Source organism: Thunnus maccoyii, chromosome 10 (assembly GCF_910596095.1).
Source record: "Thunnus maccoyii chromosome 10, fThuMac1.1, whole genome shotgun sequence".
Classification (NCBI taxonomy): Eukaryota; Metazoa; Chordata; class Actinopteri; order Scombriformes; family Scombridae; genus Thunnus; species Thunnus maccoyii.
This window is the reverse complement of record NC_056542.1, coordinates 14,549,352-14,556,486: the sequence shown is the minus strand read 5'-3', so window position 1 is coordinate 14,556,486 and position 7,135 is coordinate 14,549,352. Positions and strand designations below refer to the sequence as shown.

Below are 7,135 nucleotides of genomic sequence, written 5' to 3'. Positions count from 1 at the left end.
CACACTACTCTTATGTGTACAACTAGCTACTTGAACTGCATGAACTTCACCAATACAATGACAAAGATTTATCCATCTGCCTATAGCGTGTTTTAATTCACTATGAACTGTATTAAACATGCAACTTAACTGGTTTTAATAGAATACTTTTTAATTATTTAAGATTATTTATTCATCTCTATTTATTTACATATTTATTTGTCTAAAATTAAACTTTTTTTAGACTGGGCTTCACCCTCCCCCTTCTAAAAGTCTAGATGTCCTCATCTGACTCTGTATCTTATACGTAGGTTGGATTGGTGTTTTCTCGCCTTGCTTGACAGGTTCTTGGAAGGTTTAGGGTTTTTGACTGATGTACTAACATCTCTGTCCTGGGAACTAAGGTTCAACTGAATAACCATTCCTTGATGCACAATGGTCACAGGTTCCTCAGTAGGATGTTTCACTGTGATGTTGGGGGTTGTGTGAGCTCCTCGCTCTACATCAGTGTCTTCAGCAGTATCATTGGTTTGCACCTCCTCATTTTCTGACTGATGAGAGGCAGCATCATCGGGTGATTCCTCACTCTGTAGTGCCAACTCTACCAAAACAGATGTCAACAGGTAGCCTTGCCTCTCTCCCGGACATTAAGAAATATGGAGAGTATCCTGTAGCGTCTCTAGATACTCCTGGTTCAACACTGCAGATAGGACATTCATGCTAGCATCTACATGTAAAATGTAGGACTTAGTGGGGTCAGCGAAGGCTAAGACTGGGGCATGTATAAGACAGTCGATGATCTTTCTGAAAACCTCTCGATAAGCCTGATCCCAACTTTGAAGTATGTCTTGTTTGGGTCTTTTGCTTGCTTCCCTCTCTGAGCTGGTGAGTAGCCTTTTGTGAGCTCAGTTAGTGGGCATTGGTGGAGTAGTTTGAAATGAATCTTCGATAATATCCACAGAAGCCAAGAAATTACATCAGGGACTTGAGATCTGTTGGCTCTTGCCAGTTTTTTACCACTTCCACTTTTTCTGGGTTGGTGGCAATACCTGACTGTGAGACTTTGTGGCCTACATACTTGACTCTGGGCTGACACTGGCGCTTGAGTAATGCCCTGTGGCATTCTCTCAAATTGACAGAATCTGAGAGGGCAGATGAATGCAGTCTTCTCTTTGCCCTCTTCAGCCATGGCTATCTGGTAATAGCCGCTCCAAAGGTCAAGTACCAAGAACCACTTGCTGCCTGAGAGAAAGTCTAGGGCATCATTGATACGAGGCATTGTGTACTGGTCTGATATAGTGGGACTGTCGATGCAGATTCTGATGGTTCCGTCCTTTTTATGCACCACCACAATTGGTGAGGCATAAGGGCTTCGGAACTCTTTCAACACTCCAGCTGCTAGTAGCTGCTGTAAGTGTTGTCACACATCGTCAATGTCAGCTGGTGCCAAGCGACATGATCTTTTCCTAAACGGGGTGGGGTTGCTTAGGCATATTTGGTGCTCTTGACCCTTGGCCAAGCCAACATCCCACTTATGCAAGGAAAATACATTTCATCTCTGAGCTAGCTTCAGGTGAAGCCGATTCTTCCAATCCTCTGGGATAGGGGATTCACCGAAATCAAAAAGATCTGGTTCTATAACATCTGCTGAGAGGTCAGATGGCTGGACTGAGGTCACTGTATCTAGCATACATCTCTGCATATCTATCCCAACTTGAATGGAGGTGGGCTTTTGGGACTCATGAATGAGCACTGTGAAATGGTTTGTGTCTATTTCAGCATTCGGAAGCACACCTGGCTGTACAAGCACGCCAGCTGGGAGTGCCGATGCAGACAGTGCATCAATCAGCACAATGTCTTTTGATGTAGTGGTCAGTCTGTCTACTTTGCAGATGGCGTAATACCTTTCGCCTGGGGCTGTTGAGAGTGGACCAGGTCCTTGCCATTTCACCTGTCCAATGACATCATCCACTGCCTTTGACTGAGGAAGGTGAGTTTGTGACTGTATTTGTTCATACACTGCCTGTATTCTCATAGAGTGTACTTTACGCTCATTGGCACTCTCTTTGGAAAGTTCAAACAATCTGAGAAACAGGAAAGCATCTCTGCCTATGATAACAGGGGCTTGGTGGCAATGTTGTGGCTCAGGACAGATGAGGGCAAGAACGACAACAGATCCTTTAACTCCATGGCAATAGATGATGGACCCACAAGCCCTTCAGGTAAGTCAGTGTCTGTGTCAGGGGTTTCCACTTTGTTGACCCCAGCAATGCACTCATCTCTGTCTTTTGGGTTGTCTTTATGTCCATCTGTCGCTCCTTGCACTTGTTGTATGAGCATTTTGATAACTTTCTGAGCCTTTTCAGGAGCAGCGCATTTTGATGCAATATGCCCATTTTCACCACATCTATAGCAGAAGTATTCAGCAGACTCTTTGGCAGGCTGAACTTTGAATTGAGTAGGCTTATGTTTTAAAGCAGCTTTGTATCTGGAGTACTCAATTGTGTCTCTTGAGTTTGTTTTGAGTTCACTGACATCACAATTATCTGATTTTGTAGGGCTGAGTGACTGTATTTCACTGCTTGCCTCATTTTTTGCTTTTTGCTTATCCTTGGACTCTTTCGCATAGCAATCATCACCTGCAGACTGAGACGGCTTGTTCCTCGGCTTACTTTACTTGGCTTTTAATTCTTGGGCCTCAGCTCTGAGATCAGTTTGCTGACACATGTCTGGCTCTATTTCTTTATCTACCTGCACTGTATGCACATGCTAGCGTTGTATAGGGTTTCTGAGACTGGGCCTAGCTGCTTCACGTTCTTCTTTGCAGATCTCTTTTAGCAAGTCCAAGAATGTTGGGGCAGTGTTTCCCCTATATTCATTCAGCAGCGGTGCACCGCCCCTGCAAAATTATGAGCACCGCTGCTAAAATTTCAGGCGATCATTAATATCAACGGGCTACTAATGATTTTCACTCGTACACTGTGTGAGCACAAAAACCTGCGTTATTGTGGATTTTTTTTAGTCATCCTCCCTCTCTTCATTCTTCAAAGGACATCTATGTGAAAGGTACAAGAGTAGCGTAACTCCGATAAGGAATAAGGCAGTGCGTGTGTGTATGTGTGTGTAAATGTGCGTGTGTAGTTGCGTGAGCACAAACGGCAAGCGGCAGAAACATGACGTGAATGTGAGCGGAGCAGAGGAAAAGTTTAGCATTAAGTTGTCAATCTGGCAGTAAATATACAGTGCAGACTACAGTTTGTCAGTTAATAAATGCTGCAGCTCCTCAAGACAAAGAAAATACTAATTTATCGAAGGGGGTTGGCCCCAAAGTTAGCAACAACGCGTTAGCTTAGCTTGACCAGGCTCACTTAAGGTGGACTGACTTTTAAGGTGGACCACAATTCTCATTTTAGTGTCAATGTCAGCCGCTCTTTAACAGAGAACGGAGAAATGGCTGATGAGTCTCTTTCTTGAGTTTCTTGAGTTGAATGATAAGACTCGAGACTGGGCTGGGCGCTCACAACTTCTGGATCTTGTCCATTGTTTTTCCCTCCTTCTGAAGAAATCTGACTAATTTCTCTGGGAAAGAGTCTGAACTGGCATCTGGCTGAGCTATCGCTGTTCTCCAGTTATCGCCTCCCATGGGCAGAATTATCTATTTTGGAACTTCTGAGGAGTCGATTGCCTCACGGCACTCACAGAACATTGTTACAATTTGGTGTCTGGCATCAAACATTTTGTCTCTTATTCTAACTGTGCCCAATGCATTTATGGTTTCTATAGCTTCTTCAATGCCAGTGATGTCTTCATCTTCAGGAACATCATGTACCATTAGTGCGTGTGCTAAGTCTATTCCCTCACCTCTGCACCAGTTACTCAACTCTGGCTGTGAAAGACTACTCATACTTGCCATGTTTTCAGTGAACTAGCTTTATATTATCTGAGAACATCTAAGGTCTACTTCTGACAAAACTGGGATTAACTTACAATTATCCCAACCCGTCCCATGTAGTTACTTAGTTAGTAACTGTCTAACAAGTGTTGTAATACTATAGGCGGGGCCCTGAGTATGTTTACCTGTGCCTGGCTGTGCTAACCTGTGTAACCGAAATGAAATTACCAGCTTTTAAACTTTTTTAACAAGAATACGAACTACAAATATATAGTGGTGCCTTCATACTAAGAAATGTATAGTAGGAATTACTCATTTTAAATCCCACTAAGAATTATGTGTTAATAAGCCTATTTCCTGGTTTTAAACTCAAATCACACTTTAATGAAATGTAAATATGACACACACACAGAGTACTTTAAATGTAAATAATCGATTTAGTTAATGAAACATATATGTAAACCAATTAATAAAATAAAATGTGTATTAAAAATATTATACAAAAATTAAATGCGTTTCCCTTTTGCTTTCAAACCTTTCTCAGAAGTTATGACCTTTTTCTATCTTATTTACCAATAGCGAAGCTCCTAACTAAAGGGCAAACAGTCACTCTGCAACCAAAATAAAAATGTGTCCTTTAAACCAAAAATAAAACGTTGCAGGCCTGACTCGCTGCTCGGGGGGCGTAGAGACCTGAAACAAATGGCCGCTTAACTTGCAAATGCAAGTTGCCTAATAAAATAGCACGTGCACTGGTTAGTTGTTCCCACAAATCCCGAAGTTGAAATATGGGCGATGGATGGGAACATGACGAGGGGATCGATGAGTGAGGTTACAGGCTGGCGGGCAACATCAGTCCAGATGAAGTGAAAGCTGAGCGGGAGACACCTACTCTTCCATTGAGTCCAAGTAGTGTTTCCTGGTCCTCAGTCACTTAACTCGTCCTAAAGCTCCTTGACTTCTCATGCCGTGTGCATTTTGAGCTTTAAACTAATTGACATTAACACATACTAGCAACAAACGGTAACATTAACTGTTACTACAGTGAAATATGTGCTAATATAACTAGTGCGCTAATGTGCTAATCACGATTAGCATCTATCTTTGACACAGTACATCGTGATGAAGCGATACAAAACATACATACACAGAGGTTATTTACTCTCTGCAGGTTGCTATTATGCCCGTCACCCTTGGTAAACCCCACATCCACCGTAGTCATGCACATATACAGTCTTCAACAGCGTATACAATCTTAACACAGCTCTTATTTGTCGTCTGACTAGCCCATGGCTTTACTCTTCATCCCACCCCTCCACCTTTCCAATTGGCTGAGAAGTTGGTAACAACCATTGCAATTAACAAAATGTAAAGATGGATAACTTTAGGCCCTCTGGGGCTATGCTGGGTGCGATAAACACGCTACTCTTATGTGTACAGCAAACAAAATACTTGAACTGCATGAACTTCACCCACACAATGACAAAGATTTATTCATCTGCCTATAGCGTGTTTTAACTCACTATGAACTGTAACTGAAGATTATTTATTCATCTCTATTTATTTACATATATGTTTAAAATGAAACTTTTTTAGACTGAGCTACAGTAATATACCACAGGCCTATAGGAATAGGAGTATTAAAAATATATAACTAATATTTTAAATGTTTTCTTTCTACAACTTTTAAACCATCTAACAGAAGATTTCAGGGGAAAATCAGTGGTTTGCGAGGTTCATTATATTACATATTCATATTTGTCAGTGCTTTGTGTTGCACAGTAGTTATACAAAGATTATTAAATTAAAAACATAAAATGTCTGTTATAAAACAATTGAAAAGTAAAATCTTTTTAAAAATATACACTGTATATATATATATATATATATATATATATATATATATATATATATATATATACATATTCCATGGTGCACACTGTTGTGTTCAGAATAAGCCAATCAAAGGAAGAAACAGTTTGTGCTTGTTGATTTTATATTAAGTGTTCCTTTGGGTGATACCAGCCAGGAGCAAAAACAGAAGCAAAAAGTGAATTTATACAGATGACAACATTTTTCTCTTGAAAAATTATGAAAGTCATTGGCAACAGTCCACTATACACATGGGCGTTTCAGGCTCAGGCTACAGGATATGGTTTGTGATAGGCTGTGTGTTTACTTGAATTATGCATGTTGTGGGGACATAAATCAGTTTATACAGTCACATTGTGGGCACTTGCCTCCCTTTTGGGGACGAAAAGCAAGTCCCCATAATGTAAATGTAATATAGGTCAATGTAATGTCCTCTGAAGTGATGGAAACACAAGTGTTTGTGTGCAAGAGAGAAAGAGACAGAAACAGAGTGAGTACCTCTAACCTTCTTCACTTCCTTCCCTCTCACTCTGCCTGTCTGTCTGCCTGTCTGTCTGTCTTCCTGTCTGTCTGTCTGTCTGTCAGTGAGTTTGTGTCCATGTGTTTGCTCTTTTGCAGATGTCTTATAATTTGATTTGCTCACTCAGACCATGTCACTGAGGGAGATGCTGCAGGATCGGTTTCCTTGGTAACAGCTCACAGGATACAGATGGGATGCTGGAACAGAAAGAATGAAGAATGTGGTCACATGCTCTCAGGGCTCTGAAGACACTGAACGAGAATATTTGCACGTTCCCTGTCTGTTAGTTCCTTTTTTTCTCTCTTTTCTTTTGAGGTAAGACTGAATCATTGAAATTCCACGAAAAACTGTATTGCACAGAAAAAGAATCACCCACAAGAAGAAGGAACCTGAGGTTTCTGATAAAGGTCCGGATTTGGTATCATTGTTACAACAGATTTCCTGTCACTTCAGAAACACCCATATCTTTTGATGAATCAAATTAATTAGTGTTGATTTAAGTCTGATACAGACCTTAGGAAATGGTGTGGTGTTATCTTGGTTAAGCAAAAAAAACAAACTTGTGATGTAAGGCCACATGTCCATAAGTACACTTAGCGGTTCTGAGGTATTCTAACATATATGTTGTAATAAGTTAATATCACATGTTTTCAGGTTCAGTCATAGTTGTGAACTGAAGCGTGAACTCTGAACATCTCTTGGCAACACTTCCTGTTTACATCACCGTGACATCTCTTCCAGGCATGTATGAGTGGATTGTCTAAACTCTGATACAATGTGTTTTTATAGCTTCAGATTCAGACATGAGTCAACAGAAGTTCACACAGGTGTCACCTGTGAATATTCCTAAAAATAATTTGCCTTTTTAGGAA

The 7,135-nt window shown here is 40.8% G+C and overlaps 1 long non-coding RNA gene across 1 annotated transcript; it reads left to right on the top strand.

The window, feature by feature from the left end:
- The first annotated feature begins 208 nt into the window (after positions 1-208).
- Positions 209-7,001, top strand: LOC121905092. The gene is made up of 3 exons (XR_006098339.1): positions 209-1,969; positions 2,101-2,201; positions 6,329-7,001. It is a non-coding gene; the product is annotated as an uncharacterized LOC121905092 (long non-coding RNA).
- The last annotated feature ends 134 nt before the right edge of the window (positions 7,002-7,135 follow it).